The sequence below is a fragment of the Lacerta agilis genome, chromosome 2 (assembly GCF_009819535.1).
Source record: "Lacerta agilis isolate rLacAgi1 chromosome 2, rLacAgi1.pri, whole genome shotgun sequence".
Lineage (NCBI taxonomy): Eukaryota > Metazoa > Chordata > Lepidosauria > Squamata > Lacertidae > Lacerta > Lacerta agilis.
This window is the reverse complement of record NC_046313.1, coordinates 40165146-40185757: the sequence shown is the minus strand read 5'-3', so window position 1 is coordinate 40185757 and position 20612 is coordinate 40165146.

The window sequence follows — 20612 nt, the reverse complement described above, 5'->3', positions numbered from 1 at the left end:
GATGTTTCACAGTATGATCCATTGAGAAAGGCAGCCATGCCCTTCACATCATTACACAGTATGCTGCTCTGCCAAGGAGTCTGGATCTCCCTGGTTCAGAGGGAAACAATGAGGAGCTAGTAAGGGACTAGACACAGGCAGCAGCAGCAGCAGCAACAGGATGCCTCATCCCGCCTTGTCCCGGTGTCTGTCTGTGTTTCCCTCTTGGTGATGTCTTCATGAAGCTGCCAGCTGCACAGCTGTCAGGGCCAAGGGGCTGCATTCAACTCCCACTATTCAGTGCTTTTAAAAAAAAGAGGAGGCCTGCCAGGCTCAGTTGAAGCCCCTTGAGCCCCCGCCCTTGGCACCTGATCGATGGGTTGAGTGACGGGTTTGTGGGGCTGGTGTGAGAAAACCTCCCATAGCTGTTCAAGCATGCAGCTGCTGTACCTGGCCCTCACCCCATCTATCAGCAAGGGTGGCAGGCAGCCAATCCTTTCCCCTCTCACACACATCCCACACCCGACACACACACACACATGCAGAATCATAAGACAAGACAGACGCAGTCACTCTGGGGCTCCCCATATAAGTATGAAGATGCAGTATGTAGCGGGGGGAAAGAGTGACATAGTTAGATAATTTTAGACCCTGGATTTAATGGACTTATTTCAAAATGTGGTCATCCAGCCTTGCTACATTTCACACACACACACACACACACACACTCACACTCACACACACACACACACACACACCATTCCCCTCCTCATTCTGCTGAACTTGGCCCTAGACTCCTGCCCCAAAGTCCTTCCTGCCCTGATGGCACCACTGGGTAAAAAGGTGGGGATCTGGGTCATGCTCATCAATGCACAGCACTCTTCAGATTAATTAAACCAGAATAACTGGCACCTTCTTGCCCTGCTGTCACAGTCACTAATGTGGGTTAGAATCACCATTGCACATGTTTGTTCAATGCAACAGCAGGCAGAGGGCTCACCCTTTTGTGACTTTTCCTGTTTATGTTGACCAAAAAAGGGCTAACAACTCAACCCAAATGGTTCCTGACAATATGCTCCAATGTGCTTTCAAGCATCAAGAAGATCCCATCAAACTGTCACAGGTCTCATCACAGAGCAAAAGAAAGCAGCTCTGGAAAATCCTCAGCAATGCAGATATATGTGGCATTATCACGTTACAGAGCCTTCTGCTTCTGTGTATGGAGGGTGCTGGTAAGGAACAAGAATAGAAAGCAAGGGATCCCAAACTTACAGGGAGTGGTGATCATTTATCGTAAGACAAGGCAAGCCAAGAATAAATCAGGGAAGATAATCACTAAACAAATTAAACTAATAATAAACATGTATTTAAATACACAATGATCAGGAAACCATCTAGAGGCAATAGAATCCTTGGAAGATAAAGGTGTAAGAGGAATATTATTATTATTATTAAATAGATTTTATTAAATTTTCCACAATATATCACAACACAACAATAACAAACCAACAAGAGTTATATAAAATACAAAAATACATAAAAAACAAAACAATACAAAGATACAAAACAAATCAACAACAAACACAACAATAACACTATAATCATTCTCTTCCTTAACATTGTTAATTGACTTCCTCACGTCCCCTCCTTCTGCTTTCATTGTATAACATCGTTAGTAAATTCTTAACATTATATAATCATCAATCTATCCTAATCTTATTCTAAATCTAATTTCCTTATCAAACTTCTATCTTTATTCATCTTATCTACCGGTATTTTCCATACTGTAGCCTAGTATGTCTTCTAGTCACTTCCTAAATACTAATCTCAGCATAAGTTTTTAAATAGTCTTTAAAATTTATTCCAATCTTTCTGTACCGCTTCGTCCCTCTGGTCTCGGAGTTCCCGGTCAGTTCTGCGAGTTCCATATACCGGTATTCGATCATTTTCATTTGCCATTCTTTCACCGTTGGTATCTCTTTGGTTTTCCAGTTTTTAGCTAGTAAAATTCTTGCAGCTGTTGTGGCATACATAAAGACTGTCCTGTCCTCTTTAGAGATTTCATAGTTTGGCATGCCCAGTAAGAAGGCCTCTGGTTTCTTACTAAATGTGTTTTCAACACTTTTTCAATTCATTATATATTTTCTCCCAGAAGTCACTTGCTTAGGGCATGTCCACCACATACGAAAGAAGGTACCTTCTACTTGCTTACATTTCCAACATTTATTACATAAACCATGATATATCTTTGCTAGGTTTACAGGTGTTAAATACCATCTATACATCATTTTCATAACATTCTCTCTCAACGTATTACATGCTGTAAATTTAATACCAACTTTCCATAATTTTTCCCAATCCTGTGTAAGAGGAATATTAAAGGAAGATGGGGAAATTGCAGGGAAGCCAAGTGAATTATTTGCATCAGTTTTCATTGCAGAATGTGTTAAAGAGATCCCCACACCTAGAACTTTGTTTTGAAGTATTATGTCAAACAGGTGTGTGAGAAGAGGGTGGTTTAGGCAGGAGTGGGGAACCTGCCACATGCTATTGGACTCCAAATCCAAACAGCCCTAGCCAGTGCTTCTCATTCCATCAGTCACTTTGTTGGAGAGCAGGAAGGATTTAAGTACAGTACTTAAACAGAAGGAATAATCTACTCTGCCTTTATGTTCATTTACTTATTTCATTCCTTCCTTTGCAAAATGATTTGCTAAGTTCTGCAGTGGGGCAATGCTGGCAATGTTTTCATTTTCTGGACTGAACCAAGTCACTGCTCTGCCTAAACATTTGCCTCACAACAAGGTGAAATGGCAAGACATGGTCCTGCACCACAAAGCTCACAGTATGAAATCAAGGGTGGCAGGAGGGAAATTGGAAGACTAGAGGGGACAAGATGATGCAGAAGTTGTCTGGCTCGAGACAAATGCCACTCCAGTGTGGTTTAGCTAGCAAGGCGTTAGCGAGCAGAGCAGTGTGTCTGCACAGAGGGAATTTGAGGACACATTGCCACTGCCTATAGAGGCAAGGATCAGATTGTTCAAGGACTGGGACAGATTCACAGGACACCAACAACGTTGTTGACAAATTCTTTTCCTTCCTTTCCCGCTCCCCTCCTGGACTGAATGGTGATCAGGAGCCATTCTTGTTGTGAAGAATTTTTTTTGCAATGCATATGTCACCCATCTGAAACCTGACCACTCATATAGAAACAATTCACAAATAATTCTATAGACAAAACTGCTAAGCTCAAGGAGAGCCAAGGAATTTTACTTTGGAGATCTCTCCATCCCGCTCACAATGTCAGTTTCAAACCTTCCTATTTGCTCTCTCTTTACCCCACCCAGGTGAGTAAGGAATAAAGATCTTTACAGAAGGCTAAAAATTAAAGGGGGTTGTGCTTTGCAACTTCAAGCGTGATATTGTCAGTCCAGCATGTATCCGTTAGTCTGGTGGCTTTAACCTTTCAAAATGTGTTTTGGGGAACTGCAAGTTTCTGGGCAGCTTATTGGGGGTTCCTCAATGAGAAAGTCCAGTAATGACAGACAAAATTCCTTGAAAGGCAGCATTTGGTTCACACGCAGACCAAGAAAGAAGCTCAGTAAGAATGGCCAGTGACATGTATATTAGGGGGAATGTGTCTACAAATTCATGTATTAATGAAAATGACACGTACAAATGCATTATATTAGGGGAAATTGCATGCTAAAAGGTGTACATTAGGAGCAATGCACTCTAAAAAATGCTGAGGAATTTAGGGATGACATTTTTTAAAAGTTTTTTAAAGTTTGCAGTAGATCAGCAAGAGTTTCTGACTCACTTATTGAACAATAGTTACAGGTAGGAAGCCGTGTTGGTCTGCCATAGTCAAAACAATGAAAGCACATGAAAGCTCATACCAATAACAAACTTAGTTGGTCTCTAAGGTGCTACTGGAAGGATTTTTCTTATTTTTTATTTTTATTGAACAATAGTAACACCACACTGAGAGTCCAACCCACCAACCAAAACAAACAAAGCAAAAGCAAAAGCAAGCTGCTGAAGCCAAAAGGCTTGCAGGGGTAGGGGAAGCACAAAGGCTTTCTGAGGGTGTGTTTATATTCTTGCTTTAGAGCACCATGAAGTTGTCCCCCCCCCATGTGTTTCACATCTCTCCCCCCCTCCAGCTGTTCACATCGCCATGGCTTCAATTCTTTTCTGTTTGTGTACACACCAGGGGACATGAAGGGGCAGAGATGTCTTTACCCTATGCAAAGGTGTTCACACCTTGGTTAGGGATGGATTAGGAATGCCTTAAGGACTCCAATCAGGTTTGAGAAACAATACATCAAACAGTAGTATCCTATAACAAAGTACAGGATATGTATGCATTTTGGAAAATGCATATGATTAACATTAAGAACTTAGCACTAGAAACACCATGAGTGCACAGGAAACGCGAATGCAAACACAAGTGTATGTGAAAGAATTGTGTGAGGCTCAGTTCCAGAACAGGAAACAAATTCCTGGACTTACGTGCTCATACATACTCTGTTCCTTTGTTCGATCTCACCAGCTTGGATTGTGCACACCTTGTAGGGCACATTTTGCATCCCTTCCAGCAAGAAAATAGATGGGAGAGATGGTTAGAGCAGTCCTTTCTCTTGGAACTAGGGAAACTTACAAAAAAGTAGCTATCACACTATCCAGGCAGATTTCAGTTCTGCTGCCACCTCTCATTTCATAGTTTGACAGGTTCTAAAGTGCCCACTTTCATAATCTGGTGCAAAACAGGAAGGAGCAGAAGAGCCAGTATCTGAAAAAAGAAGACACCTTGTTATGCAGAGAGAATGTGTCTCCTTTCCCCATTACAGGTCTGCATGATTCTGAAACTGTGCAATGCAGATGACTGGGGAATCAGGGTCCGTGTGTGTGTGTGTGTGTATGTGCTGCCTATGCAAGGATTGGATGCTATGAATCGGTCACATAAGCACACCCCCACCCTAACCCTGCACTCCTGACATCAAAGAAACGTGGGACAGACACTTTCAGGAAAACCTGCTTGTTCTAGAACTGCCTAAGCAACATGAGCTTGTCAAGAATACATTCTTCCGATTTCCCTCCATGCGTCATTACCAGGAACTGCATTTGCTGCACCACGTGCCATAGATAGCTACACCATCCAAGTCCAATTAATTATGTTCAGTTATAGCAAGTAGCCTTCTTGCTGCTCAAGGATTTTATCCAGTTCAGTGTGAATCCTTAGAAGTCTTTCTGTCATCAGGGATCTAATCTCTCATACATAGCTGCCAGTGGCCATTGGTCACTGCCATTCACCTCTACTCTCCTAGCCTTGGGCCCCTAATCTCCCTCAGATGATTTTACCTCCAAATCCTAATCCCCAGTCCTCTGATCAGAGCCGTCTCATCCATTGGGGCTGGTGGCGCGGCGCACCAGGGCGCAATGGCCTGGAGGGCGCCTCCGCCCTCCAGCCCCGCTGGCAGCGCCTGCCGGCAGCGCCCTCCGACTGCCCAGCGGAGCAAGGGAGCTGGCCGGCCGGCCGCACCGCGCCATCAGGCTGCCCGGCGGAGCGCAAGCTGCCCGGCTTGCCTGCGCCATCCGGCTGCCCGGCTGCCCTCGCCGGCTGCCCTCGCCTCCCGTCCCGGAAGTGCTGGAAGGGCACGCAGAGCCCCGTGCCACTCCAGCGCCACACCCCTCATCCCCCGCTCGCCCACCCCCCTTCCAAGGGGCGGCAAGCGCGGGAGGGAGGCGGCGGAGAGGCAGCATGGCGGGGGCGGCGGAGGGATAGCCGCGCCAGGGCGGCCGATCTCCTTAAGACGGCCCTGCCTCTGATGTTCCATCCTCAGATAGGCAATGAATTACCTAGGTGCTTTCACACATTACATAAGAAGCACCTTTGAGACCCTCTCACACTATTCTGCACATGTGTGTATGTTGTTAATGAGAGGCAGAAAGCAGAGCAGAACCTCTCTTTCAAGCAAATGGACACCTACCCAAATGAGGTTTTACATTCTCATTACCGGAACAGGAAATGCAACCATAATATATGGTTGTGAAAGTAGATCCCACCCCCCTTTTTCTTTTTTTTTTGCTGAAGTACAGGATATTGCTGGGGGCTGGAAAGTCAGAACATGTGACACAGTTTTGCACCAGTGTATTTCCAGACCCAATCCAAAGTGCAAGTATTAACCCTGAATAATCCTACTTTAAGATCAGTTTCTGAGGTCCTGCTGGTATGCCCGTCTGTAAGATCAATTTGGCTGGCAGAGACGAAGGACAGGGCCATCCTGATGGGGGTCCAATGGTTATTGAACTCCCTTATGAATGAATCATAGAAATCATAGAATCATAGAGTTGGAAGAGACCACAAGGGCCATCCAGTCCAACCCCCTGCCAAGCAGGAAACACCATCAAAGCATTCCTGACAGACGGCTGTCAAGCCTCCGCTTAAAGACCTCCAAAGAAGTAGACTCCACCACACTCCTTGGCAGCAAATTCCACTGCCGAACAGCTCTTACTGTAAGGAAGTTCTTCCTAATGTTTAGGTGGAATCTTCTTTCTTGTAGTTTGAATCCATTGCTCTGTGTCCGCTTCTCTGGAGCAGCAGAAAACAACCTTTCTCCCTCCTCTTTATGACATCCTTTTATATATTTGAACATGGCTATCATATCACCCCTTAACCTTCTCTTCTCCAGGCTAAACATACCCAGCTCCCTAAGCCGTTCCTCATAAGGCATCGTTTCCAGGCCTTTGACCATTTTGGTTGCCCTCCTCTGGACACGTTCCAGCTTGTCAGTATCCTTCTTGAACTGTGGTGCCCAGAACTGGACACAGTATTCCAGGTGAGGTCTGACCAGAGCGGAATACAGTGGTACTATTACTTCCCTTGATCTAGATGCTATACTCCTATTGATGCAGCCCAGAATTGCATTGGCTTTTTTAACTGCTGCATCACACTGTTGACTCATGTCAAGTTTATGGTCTACCAAGACTCCTAGATCCTTCTCACATGTACTGCTCTCAAGCCAGGTGTCACCCATCCTGTATTTGTGCCTTTCATTATTTTTTTTGCCCAAGTGTAGTACTTTACATTTCTCCCTGTTAAAATTCTGAATTATTCTTGGCCTCTATGGTATATATAGTCTTACAAATGGGCCACTTCTTGTGCATCTGGCTTTATGATTCTGAATTGTTTATATTTGTTTATTGGCATCCTTATGTTATTATCTAGATCTAAAATAAGGTATTCCACTCTGATGTCTAATGCATCTGTTCTTCTGTGGCAGCTGCTTTGCGAGGCAGCCTGCAAATACATCCAGAAAATAAAGAATACCACCAAGACCTGTTTGACTCCTTGAACTTCCCTAAAAAGCTCACAGGGACACACAGACAGGATTACACTCTTTACTCCAGATTAATTAATCTGCCCAGAGACTTCCCGCTTGTTCTTGACACCCCACATACTATATAGCAAGTGCCATAAGGGTACTAGGAACAAGTTGGCCTTAGGCAGAAGCAGATCCCCACCCCCAGCCCCTTGATGGCAGGCACCAGATAGCAGGAGATTATTCGCTGTGAAATTAGTTGTAGGACAAAGAGGAAACAGATCCTCTTCAGTGCCCCTTAATTTCAACACTTTCCCCATCCTCCACAACTAGATTTACCAGCACATCTTTGGTTCTGTACTGTTACAGTCCCTCACAGCTCCTGCAAATTCTCCTTCTTGCAATCATAGCCCTTGGGCTTTATCCTTCACACACACACACACACACACACACACACACACTTAGTTCATAGCTTTTATAAATGCCATCTGCTAGGGAAACTAATGTTGGGCTGCTGTAATCCCTCCCTATCCACTGAGCAAATGCCAGTGTCAGGCAGCTGCCATGTGTGGCATTCATTGAAGCAGGTTTTGTGCTGGCAGCCCAGTCTGGTCAGCTGTGCCTGCTACACCCACATTAGGGGCAAGAGGCACTGAGGAGAGAAAGGAAGCAGGCACTGTCCCTTTACAGTAGCTCACACCTCAGGAAGTGGTGGATGGAAACTGGAGAAATAATGAACAGGGAGCACGACTCCTTCCTACCCATGAAGCACCTTCCTTTGCTTCTTCCTTCCTGGAAGACCAGGTACAGTACTCTCTACTTGCCTGTTCAGACTTCCCCTAGGCCACACCTCTTCTCTCCTAGCCACACCTCTCCCAGGCCCTACTGTAGGCTCTCAAGTGCTTTTGCCTGGCTGGAACAAATCTTTGAACTGTGAGAATGCCTCTTGCTTGGCTGTTGGAAAGGGTGTGCGTGCATGCAATTGCTGGTTTTTGTCTGACTGGAATATATAGCCCATAAGGTAAGAGTCACATCCAATGTTCAGCCCATGATTCCCTCCTACCACTCCCATGTGCTAGCATGTGGCCATTGGCAGGTTTCTCACAAGGAAATGCAACCCTCAAGCTGAAAAGGAGGAGGAGGAGGAACCGAGGAACAGCTTGCCTGCCTTCTAGACAGGTGGATGGACCATGCTGTTGGGAAGGCAGCAGGATTCAGGGAACACCAACAGGAGTAAGTGGCTTGAGGGTTTGACAAGGATGTTGAGTAGGCATTAGAGTTGCCAAGTGACCAGAGGTTAACAAAAAGCATCCTGGCCTGCTGTGTGCATTAATAGCAACTTGGTGCAGATAAATAAGCAAGCAAAAGTTTGTTTCATGGCACGGGGGGTAAACATTATCGCTCGTTACTGTCTGCGAGTTAAGCTGCTGTTAAAGTCATAGTTGCAGAAGTCAGCTGAAAAGCTGGCAACCCTAGGAGCAATGGAATGTTAGGTGTTGGCAAACAAGCTCTGTTATTCCTTGCCTCCGTGTGTGTGCGTGCGTGCGTGCGTGTGTGCGTCCCAGGCAGTCCAGAAGTAAACCTCTTTAGCTTCACACTCGCACAATCTTGGTTACCACAGTAGCAAGGCCTTAGCTGCCTCTGGCCCTTTAAGTCTAGGCAGAGGGTTATATATATATTTCCCACCTTTTTGTCTCTCCCCCCCCCCTTTTATAAAGGAATCAAGGTATCGAGCGGCGCCTTGGGGGGGCTCACAGCTGCTGTTGCTGTGGCAACCAGCCTTACTAACCTGTAATTGGTACAGAAAAGCAACCTGGTTTAAAGTTATTACAATGAAGGCAGACCAGATTTCTAGCCGATTAGAAACCTCCCCAGGTGCTGGTATAAATAGAAATGGAGAGAGGGGCATTGGGATGACTCCATGCAGGGCAGAGAAGCTCAATAGGGGGCACTCTCCTCTTTCAGTCATTGTTGGTCTTGTCTGGCATAGGAGGAGAGCAGGGGAAGGCTTGGCTACCCCCTAGGAAACTGTTGTGCCACACTTCTAGGGCAGGGGGCATTGTATTGCAGAGAACTCTATAGGTGGCCTCTTCTTAGTCAAATTAAGATGCATCAGGATTCAAATCTAGATTTAGATTGGGGGAGGCTGCAGCAAAATGTTCTTGTTTTATTATTGTTTTAGTGCCAGCTCCTGTCCTTGTGTAGTCTTAGGGTTTTATTCATATCATTAATTTTATAATTGATGCCCCACTTGGAGAATTTTTTTTGACTGAAAACTGGGCTTTAGTTTCATCATCATCATCATCATCAACAACAAAATGTTTCAGTGTGGAATGGTTTTGTTCAGGTTCTAGTCATTCGGCTTCCGCTCCCCTTATTTCTCTCCCCCCACAACTCAGTACAGTGGTACCTCTGGTTACGAACGGGATCCGTTCTGGAGCCCCGTTCGTAACCCGTGACGTGCGTAACCTGAAGCGCCGCGTCTGCACATGTGCGCGATGCAATTCGGTGCTTCTGCACGTGCATGTGACATCATTTGACGCATCTGCGCATGCGCGAACCGCCGAACCTGGAAGCAACGCGTTCCATTATTTCTGGGTTTGGCGCGTTCGTAACCCGTGTTGTATGCATCCTCAAGCACTCGTAACAAGAGGTACAACTGTACTCCATGCCCAGTGAACATGCACATTTGGATGTTTGGGTCTTCTCTCTCCATTTGGTGCTTCTTATCCTTTTCGTTTCTTTTTTCCTTTGGAGGGGTAGAAGGTCTGGCCCCTGTTACATTAAATTATTTGATTTCTCCGTTGATGCCTCTGGGTAGCTTTCTCTTCCATCCCAGGGGACACTGAAAAATAGCTTGTCAGTGTGAATCAGGAACTGACCTATCCAGACAACAATATAGTTCTTTCTGTCACACATCCACGCACTCACACACACCTGTGTTTCTGTTGCAGACATTCCCTTCCATTCCTCCTCTTACCCAGTTCTCAGGGCTTTTTCTCTCTCTCCCAGTCTCCCAAAATTGCATGTCAGCAAGTCACTATGAGGCTGTTTAGGGGTTCCCCTCCCTAGGATTTTCCCTTCAGTTTTTTTAAAACTTATGCATACCTTGATGTCACCCCAAATCTGCTGTTCTCTCTTGGGCATCATTATTATGTTTTGGCTACATAAGCATAAAATACTTGAATTGGCATTATTAGTATATAGATATTTGGCACAGCAAGATATACATGTGCCACTACAGTGTGTGCTAGGGAAAATCCTACATGTTTTTACCATGTGGTGTTGTTTAAAACAGAAGTAGCTGAGGGAGGCACCTCTGAAATGTAAGAAGGGCCTGTTAGAAGTGTGAAATCCATTTTGTATGTCTCTCTGGAAACTTCTCTGGACTTCATGGTCTCTCATTCACTAGTCCCCTGAGTTATTTTCTAGCCACTTTCCTGTATACATTTGAAAAATGCAAGGAGGGGCAGGCATCAGATACAAACCTCGTAGGCCACTGTCACAAGGATCAAATGCACATCTGGTTTGAATTTGAACACACACACCCAAATTATGCTGGTGTTCAGCTTGTGCTGGTCTCCTGGTTAGTCAGCATTACAGAGAAAGGGAAACTGTTGAAAGCTGTAAGGGTGGAGGAAGAGAAAAACAAGAAGATGGAGGCGGCGGCAATACTGATACCGTCTGTTATGTTCTTCAAAATGTCAGCTTGCATTCTTGCATTTTCCTCAATTGCGCCTGGAGCACAATATATCTCTCACCCTCTTTCTTACCATGTGGGCTCTACCCTCATTCCTTTTTGGTGCTTTCTTATTTCAAAGCCCAATTTGTGGCGTGCCTTTGATGATGTTGCAGAGCAGAAGGGGGGCACTAGGGGGCACTGTGCTGCAGGGAGTAAGATAGGTGTCTCCGTTTGAGTATTGTGCCAGGGATATAGGTGCTTCAGGTGGCAGGGAACCCGTATCTGTTAGTGGTTGGTGAGAAACTCCCACCCTCCAAAAGAAAAAGAAAAAAAGGAGTAGGAAGCAAGCTCTGAGACTCTGGAGGACCTCTGCCAGTCAGAGCAGACAATCCTGGGATAGTTGGACATACAGTCTCACTTGCTATAAGGTAGCTTCCTATGTTCCTAACCACATACATACATACCCAGCTGCTCTGTTTCTGAAGAAAAGCAAATTCCATCTTTTTACAGAAAAAGCTCATTTGAATGAGTGAAACACTGGAGGTGGCTGGTATCTTGCTTACAGTTCTTCTGGTTCCTGTTTTCATTCCATCATTTTCTTTTACAAAAGACAAGTCAGGTTTGACTTTTACATTTCAGGCTACATTTCAGTTGGACTAGCACCTCTGATCTACTAGCAGGAGGTGTGATCCTGGTTCCTCTGTTTAGAGAGGTCGTGCCCATCAGTCCTAGCTTGAATGAAGGTCTTGCTCTACGGGGGGGCGGGGGCGGTATGGGCTGTTTCTTTCCTACTTTGCAGAAGGGAGATGTGGCAAAAAAGCCAGAGTGCAGGAAAGAACCATGACATTCAGTGAAATGATTGAGCACAGCCAGCTCATTGGATCAAGCAGTCTAGAATCCTGTCCCTAAGGCTCCCCAGCACTGAATGCATTACTCCATGTGGGTGAAAATCACCCATGTCCTGGCTCTCACTAGTGGACACAGTACTTGGACTCTAAATGCAGTTTTTGCCAAAGGTTTTCATGCATAGAACACTGTGGTACAGAGGTTACACAGCACATCGGTCAGGTTAAGATACATAGCAAACCACAAGCCTAAGACATTGTCCCAACACTTGACATGCCCCAAGGCTCTCCTTTTGAAGAGCAGGGTGGGCACAGTCATTCACCTGGTTGGCATGCAAGTGAGCACTGTTTTGAGTAGGCTGGGTTTGCTGAGTCTTTTTGCATTAGCACAATCATCTCCACATCCTTGGCACTGGAGGTGGAGTTGATGAGGCTGGCTTGCTGTCTGATCTATCTGCAGGCATTGAAATGTGGTGGGTTTTTTTTAATGTTACTATATTTTTGTTTTTCTATGTTATTATGAAATTGTTTTTGTAGTTTTTGCTTGAAATGCAGTCTTGTTTCTTTGTTCTAAGCTGCTTTGAACATGATTTTTTTTGTGGAAAAGTGGCATACAAATAAAATGCATGAATGGATGGCAGTCCATTTGGTCTCTCTCTGGGGTCTGAATCATCATCCCCCAGCCCACTGGGGTCCAATTCCTGCAGGTCCCCATTCCCCCCCTTTTCTCCTTCCCCTCAGACCACTCAAACCAATATGTCTCCACAAGGATTGTGACAATCCACTTAAAGCCAGGCCAAAGAGATCAAAGTGTGGGCAAGTTATTCCTTACGCTGCCTTATATAGCCTATGCTGGGCAAGAAACAGTAAACCTGAGCCATGATGATGCATACAGGTACATGCTCTTTCTAGGGTGGTTGGCCAATCTGTATCTGGTTGAGATTCTACAGAGATGTCTTCCACTCTGCTCTTACAAGGTCCTGATGGGGGTGGAAGGGACACCACACCCAGGACTTCCAGGAAGTTATCTTCTTAGCCCTCATTCTATTCTAGTTACAAGGCTGATTGGAAAGCCAAAAGAATGTGAGGGCCATTGACTCCGCTGGGGATTGGGTATGTTCTTTTCTTGCCAAAATGGAAGCCTGGCGGTGGCGAAACATCCCATCTGAATTGTTCATCTTGAGCATCTTAAAACCAGTGGCAGATAAATAAACTGGGAAAGACTGCAAATGTGTGGGTGGACTTGCGCAGATGATCTTGATGAAGCGGAGAACTGAGCTGAAAATGGCAAAATAAAAGCTCAACAAAGACTAATGTGCAGTGTGTTAACCAGATGCAAGGAAACCCAAATGCACAAATATACAAGGGGGAGAACAGCTGCTAAGAACAGCGAAATAGGATAGGGGACTGCAGTGGTTCTCAGACCATGTGGTCCATAGAATGTAAGAGTCTTGGGAGGTGAGGAATATCTAAGAGGGGCAAGGGAACCTTTTTTTTCAACCCAAGAGCTGCATTCCCTTCTGGGCAACCTTGCAGGGGCTACATCCAGTCATGGGGAGAGGCAGAGGCAAAAGTGAGCAGAACAATGAATGTGGTTTTCAGCTTCCCATAGAAAGATTATAGGTGTCTGCGCACACCCACACCATCCATTTAAAGCACATGGCTTCCCCCAACCACGAGAACTGTAGTTTACCCCCTTACAGAGCTACAGAACTGTCAGCTCATTTGACAAACTTCTGTCCCCCGGATTTTTTTTATTATTTTTGGGTGGAGGAGGGTACGGGACGGGACACCATGTGCTTGACCTGGATGGTGGGCCTGTGATCACAGTCTCTCTATTTTCCAACCAGGCAAGCAAGAGGCATCAGCACACATATCAAGGGCACATTCCAGCCAGGCAAAAGCAGTCCAGGTGTGTGTGGAGCAGGTCTGGTGCAGGATGTAGTCTTTGCATCATTTGCATGCAAAGAATGTATTCTATCTCTGTGCCCATCATGCTTGCTGAACTCAGTTTATTCTTGGCCTCATATTTTGTTTTATGTTGCCTTTCTCCTCTAGAATGGGTCTTATAGGTTCTGACCTCTAGCAGTTCAGTATCATACTGGTTCCTGGAACTTGGCCCTAACCCTACAAGCATGAACCACCTGTAAGCAACAGTGGATGCTGCCTATACCTTTTATGAGTCTAGGTTTATATAACATGGTCTGTTTTCCTATATTATGCCTTGGCAGGGGTCCTTCCCCAAAGTGGCCTATAAATAAATTACCGGTAATTGATAAAACTCAGTCCACAACAGGACCCTCTTTCTGTTTACCAGCCCTTAGTACAGTAATCACTTAGATACATGACATAATGTTTACATGTGCTATATGGGAGATCCCCTACACTACATCTAGGTGCAATGATCCTACAGGACTCTCTGCACAATTTATTTAGCTTTCTGTGGGGTTCATGATTACTGTTGTGGCAGTGCTTAGCACACAGTCTGTCTTGACATATGCAACACTACAAAAACGAAGGGAAAAACCTCCGGCTTCACTCTAATAATGAATCAGCACCTGGAGCCCTACCACAACAGACTGGTCCTTTAAGTCCATGGAAACACAGTGGTGTGCCTTGTCTAATAAATTAATCTTTGCAATCCTCAAATAACAAGCAAGTGTTTGTACCTTAGCCATGGCTGAGCAGTATGCTCAGGTGTATAGGGATCCAAATTCTCTGGCTGACACCTAAGGGTGCACCTGCCTTTGCTGGCTCCTGTTTGGTGGTGGAAATGCACATATTCTTCCTTTTCTGGGGCCAAGGTGGGGGCAGACCCTTGACTTGGCTCAAACAAAGCAGGAAGGTCAGGGACAGGAAAGGAATGGGCAGGGAACAATGGCTCAGAATTGAGAAGCCGAGGCCGTCTCAGTGAATGGTCCATTGTGCCACTGACACCAGCTGTTTGCCTTTCACCAGCAGGCTGCAGGGGACAGAACTTCCTCTTTCTACCAGGGAATTTTTTTTAAATAGCTAAAGCTGGAAGAATTGACTGTCTCCCTGGCTTCCTCCAGAGCTTTTCAGAGACAGGTGTGAATGAGTTTCAAAGCACCCACTGAAGTAGAAGCCAGACAAACAAGAGTACAGAAGGGAAGGGGCACTCTTCTATGAGGAAATTGAGGCAAAGAGAAAAAAAGACCCCCAGGCAGGCAGCAACAGAGCGCCGAGTGGAAATAAGGCATTCCCCTAAGCCTTCTAGGTACAACAAGGGTGACCTGAAATAAATTGTTGGTCTCCTCACCTCCCAGCAGGACGGCTCCTGCTCAAGTTTCCAGACAACCATACCTTCCTCCATAATACTATAAAATGTGAGGAGCTTCGGCAGGATATTTCACTGCCTTCCCCCCGCCCACCATAAGCGCAAATTTCCTCTTTTTGTTTTCCAGCTGATGCTGAATGTCCCATGCTGTTTTTTGCCCCCTTGGTCATGTTTTCGAAAGCACGAGTTTCCCCTTCCCATATTTCTGAAAACCTCAGGGTTTACTTGCTTTACTTGTATGGTGTGGGTGTGACCCCCGGCAGCCAGCTGACTTTCCCAAGAAGGCTTTCAGCCTCTAGCTGGGCCTTCCTTAGGAGCAATACTGCCGCAGGCTTGGGTGCTTACTAATGTGTAGGCCTTTTGGTAGATGGGAGCTGTCAGGGAACTGTCCCCGGCTCAGCGCAGGGTGGTGGAAGGGCTCTCGGGATGCTACAGAGAGCCTCAACCCCACCTGACCAGTAGCAACTCCTCATCCAGCGTCTCCAGTAGGGAGGGGGAGGCAGCTCAGGAACTGGAGAGACGAGGCTCTGGGGATGTTGGAGAGACCCTGCACTCCTCTTGCTCAGCGGGTGAGGAGGGAGACACGCTATTTCCGTTGCCCCAAGTCCGCAGAGGGGTGAAACGAAAAGAGGGGAGGCAGAGATTTCATATACCGAAACTCTTATGTTGGGGTCAGAACCGGAAGGGGCCACTCCTGGATTCTGCAGACGGTTGATACAGACATGAGCTTTTAAGCTCCGCACTGTACATAGTATGCACAATAAAACTACTTAAGAAACGGCTGGAGTTTTGCCTGGTTTCTCATGAGCAACCATCCAAGGAGCTTTGTCACTTGTGCTGATTGGCACCTTCAACATGTGGCTTATGGGTGGCTAGTGCCGTGATTCAGAGTGCCAGTCACTCACAAAATACATTACATCTGTGAGTGTCCTAAAGGGGCAGTTGAAGGGATTTAGGAGGACGACAGGAAACTGCCTTAGAGCAAATGACTGTGTCAGACCAACACGGCTACCTACCTGAATCTAGTGCCTTAGAGCAAGTTCCCGCTCAGCATTGTCTGCACTGGATGTCTGCTGTTCTCCAGGGTCAGGCAAGAATCTCTCCCAGCCCTACCTGAAGATGCCTGGGATGTTTTCCATATAAAACAGCCCTTCCCCAAGGAATTGCCTGGGGTGTTTGAGCTTTAGAGTATACATGCCTGGTGATGATGGAGGAGTGATGCATCCCCTTCCCCTTCTCAATGCAGATTCCATACCACAATCTATGAGTCGGGTGCTCCATGTGGATGCCTCTGTCTTTTTGGAGGAGAGACAGCAAACTATGGAGCTATGAATGTGTTTTCTTTACTGTGCATTTTGAATCCGAGTGGTGCCAAACCTGTCTGAAATGTGTGCAAACTTCCCCTCCCTTCTTCTTCTTCTTGGAACCAAGTGCTGCTGCTGAAAAAAATAGCGTCTTGATCCAACGACAACTGTATGCTGGAAACCAAAGTTGTGTAAATCAAATGTTCATAAGCTGTTTAATTTGCATAAAGTATTTTGCTTATAGCAAGCCTACAGACTTCAGCTTTCCTGAGTGCGCAAATCTTTGATTTTGACCTGCAGTCAACACAGATCACACTGGGTATTTATGTAGTTATGAATCCTGTGCTCTTAAAAGCACTTGACTAGGAGATAGAAGGATTTAATGACTCATGTGGTTGGAATTAAACCCAAGACCCTACAGGAGCTTTTCATGGTTTGTGATGAATGCCGTTCAGACTGTGACTGACCCAGTCTTGGAAAATAGGGAGCTGCCTTATTATACCAGGCAAGTCCAGTGGTCCAACCAGCTCAGTATTGCCTATGCAGTGGCTCTAAATGGTTTCAGACAGGGGTCTTTCCTAGCTCTTCCTGGAGATGCCAGGATTGAACCTGGAACGTTCTGCATGGAAGGTGTGTGTTCTACCACTGAGTTATGACTTGTCTGTCTTTCAAAAGATGGTAAGAGAGCACCAGAGGAGTATGTGTGGGTCTACTATGGGTTATCCACACAAACCCGACTCTCCTTCCATGGTTAGATTCCAGGACCCTTGGCATTCAAATCCCCTAGTGTTAACCATTAGACCCCCCACCTCTCTCTCTCCTTAGAGATGGGGAAACTAGACTTCCCAGCCGTCTCCTCTAAGTCTACAAAACCCAACACTTCTCCAGAAGAGTGAGCTGTTAATGTTTTGTTTTGAACCCAGGCAGTCTCAGAAGCCCCACGTTTTTAGCACTGGAAGGAATCACTGCAGACCCCATATCCTAGCTGTCACTATGACTGTCCCCCTTTGTCTTCTCTCCTTCCCGATCCAGAAGGAGGTTCTCTCAAGACGGCAGATTAATGTTGCAAAATTAAATTTTCTCTGCTTCCTAGCAACGGTCGTCACGGTGCCAGGGTGGGGGTGGGAGGGACACATCAGGGTATCACATCCCTTTTCCCCCCTGCCTCCCTGTGTCTCATGTTATTCATACTGTGTTGACATCATTAGAATCCAATTGCTATTTCCTAGGGGAGCCTCTGCCATCGACAGTCATGCATTCTTGTGTGATGGTTGAGGGTGTGACACACATACCATTCCTGCACATGGAAACAAACTCGGCTCCCTTGTACATATATACACAGAGGAGGCTGCCAGGCAAAGAAGCTTGCCATGTGCACAAGGTTGCATATACAAGCTTGTGAATATGCAAATACAAACCCCATCACAAAGGCAGGTGTGCACACAGTCTTTGAAACAGGCAAATCCATAGATGAACATGCTTCTGCACACAGATGCTCAAGAGCAGCACACAATTATACAAAAAATGAGGGCGCACACATGGATTGCCACATCCACATGCACAAACAGTCGCACACACTCGCCTACTCACACCCATCTGTTTACATGCCAGAGCAGGTGAACACACAGGTGCTATCTTGCTAAGAACATCAGTGCAACTCAAGAACAGCCAGAGTTTGAGAAGATTGGGCTTCTCCATGCAAAAGGGAGTGACGTGTTTGAATGACATGTTAGATGCATGTGCAAGACTCCTTATTTCTCTTGATATCTGTATGGTATCAGGGTGATTAAAAATATATACCTATATATATTCAAAGCCCGCCCATAAATGCTAAAGGCGGCTTACAAAAACATAAAATAGGTGACATAAAATAGTACACAGCATAACAAAAGCAACGGCAACCATAAAACATTAGCAGCACAAATTCCTCTCCTTCTCACAGACAGCACTATTAGATCATTTTCACCTGTTCAATTCCCCCAAGCTTGCCTGAATAAATAAGCTATACAGAGAGCTTTCTAAATCTTAACAGGGAGGCATACTGACTCACCTCCACTTGCAATTCTTTCCAGAGCCTTGGAGCTATTTGGGGAAAGGCCCAGAGTCTTCCTGCCACCATCAAAATCTCTGAGAGTGGAACCCTGAGAGGTGTGAGGATGCCAGGTCTTGAAGGGCCTTTAAAGGTCAAAAACGACACCTTTGGTTTTGAAGCTCAGGATTCTTTGAAACCTATGGATTTCATGCCCTCCCATTGTTATAGCAGGGACTGGTGGGGATTTAGGGTTCCTGGACTTGTAAGGGGCCTGCTGGGCTCCTGCTGTCTTTGAGTGAAGGCAAAAGGACGACACTGAGCTATGGTCAGCTCATTCCCTCTGTTGCTTCTAGCAACGGGGGCAGAAGCCTGGAGTTAATGTGGATTCTAATTCAGGACGGTCTGATCCTGCAAAACAGATGGTTTGCATCTATTTCCAGTTGTGCATTATGCAAACATCACAGGTGCATGTTAAGTTCACCTCAACAGGAGAGCACTGCAAACACCCTAAAGAGCTTAGAGTTATCTAGACTGAGGAATGAGTCGCTAGGCCAAGCAACCCATATGAATCCACTTTATTCTGAGGCAGACTCTTGGTCTACCTAGCAACTACTTGTTGGAACACCTTGCCCCTCAGGGTCTGCACAGCGCTGTTTTTGTTGGTCTTCACTGTGTTTTTTTTCTGCCAAGGGCTATGTTCACTATGGGGTAATTGGTTTGGGAGACACATGCAGATGTTGAGTGGGCCTCTCCACCTGTATAAACTTGGGGTGCACTATAGTCTGAGAGACATTTTGTTGCAGTGAGCCATTGGTCCCCCTTCAGTGAGATTTTTTTTTTTTTAAAAAAAAGTTGCTTTCTTTGATGTACTACTTTATTGATTGCCACTGTTTTGTTGCTTTCGTGATTGCTTTATTGTTTATGTGTTGTTGTTGTTGTCTTTAAAAAGATGTTTGCTCCCTTAAAAAAAAATCCCACAATAAAAACAACATTTGACTGGCTCTGGATTTCAAAGGTCTCAGGCCAAAGGGGGCTTCCCCAGTCCTGGTTCCTGTGGTCCTCCTCCCCACCACAGCTGAAGGTGCTGAGGCTGAAAGTGGGGCCTTGTGTGTGCAAAACGATTACTCTGTCACAGAGCTATGGGGCCTTGTCCATCAACAGCAGCACATTAAGTCAAAGTACTCACACGCAATGCTCTTTTTGTGTGTCAGAGAACGCAGACTTTCTCTTTGAAATAAAAGCATCCTGTTTCCTGATCCCATTTTCTACATTTTTCACAACCCAATTAGATTTTGCTGGGGTGGTTGCATCCTGAAAATAGCTGGCAGTTTTAGAATCATTACAGAACCTCAACACTCCTTTATCCTGCCTTTCTAGCACAGCCAGATACCACTAGTAGCTACCATTTTTGCACTTTGCTCGTGTTTAAAGTACCGGTATATCATCCCCTACATTCTTGTCTGGGCTAGAGATAGTTGCACCTCTGCAAACAATTATTCATTACCTTGTAAATCACATTGAGGTTTTTGTTTTAACAATCAAGCGGTGTAATAAATTTTATTAAAGAAATAAATAAGTAAGTAACTGGATTTCTAAGCAACTTACCTTTCTCTCCCTGAGCAATCCTCCATTTCACCTGCAGTTCTATATTTTTAGGCCCTTGGGCACCTTGGGGTTTGTAAGCAAGTACTGTGGTCACTTTCTCCAGAACAGCCTCCACCCCAAAGACACAGAAAGATCCAGCAGAATTCATCTCAGCCTTGAAAAGGCCCTGGAAGTGAAAAACGAAGTAGGAAAGAGCATCACTCTTCCAAATTCTTCCTTCAGCTCTTATGTACTTCTTGAAGAAAAAAGGTAATCACCCTCACGACCAAGATCGCAGTGAGTGAGGGGGCTTTGTTGACATCAGGGGAAGATCTCAAGGGTGTCACTGCTCCTACATTGCCACATTGGCAACTGTTCCTTTATATAATAATTAATATTGTAGTTCCATATCTTTATGTGATGATGTCATACTATTGTAAGTTCTCTAACCTCTTGAGTATTTGTACTTCATGCTAAAACTCAATGCAAATAGAGTTCTGTATGCGCCATGGGCCTTCCGCATGGCTGCCTCTGTTCATCATATCAGCAAGTTGCAGCCATTG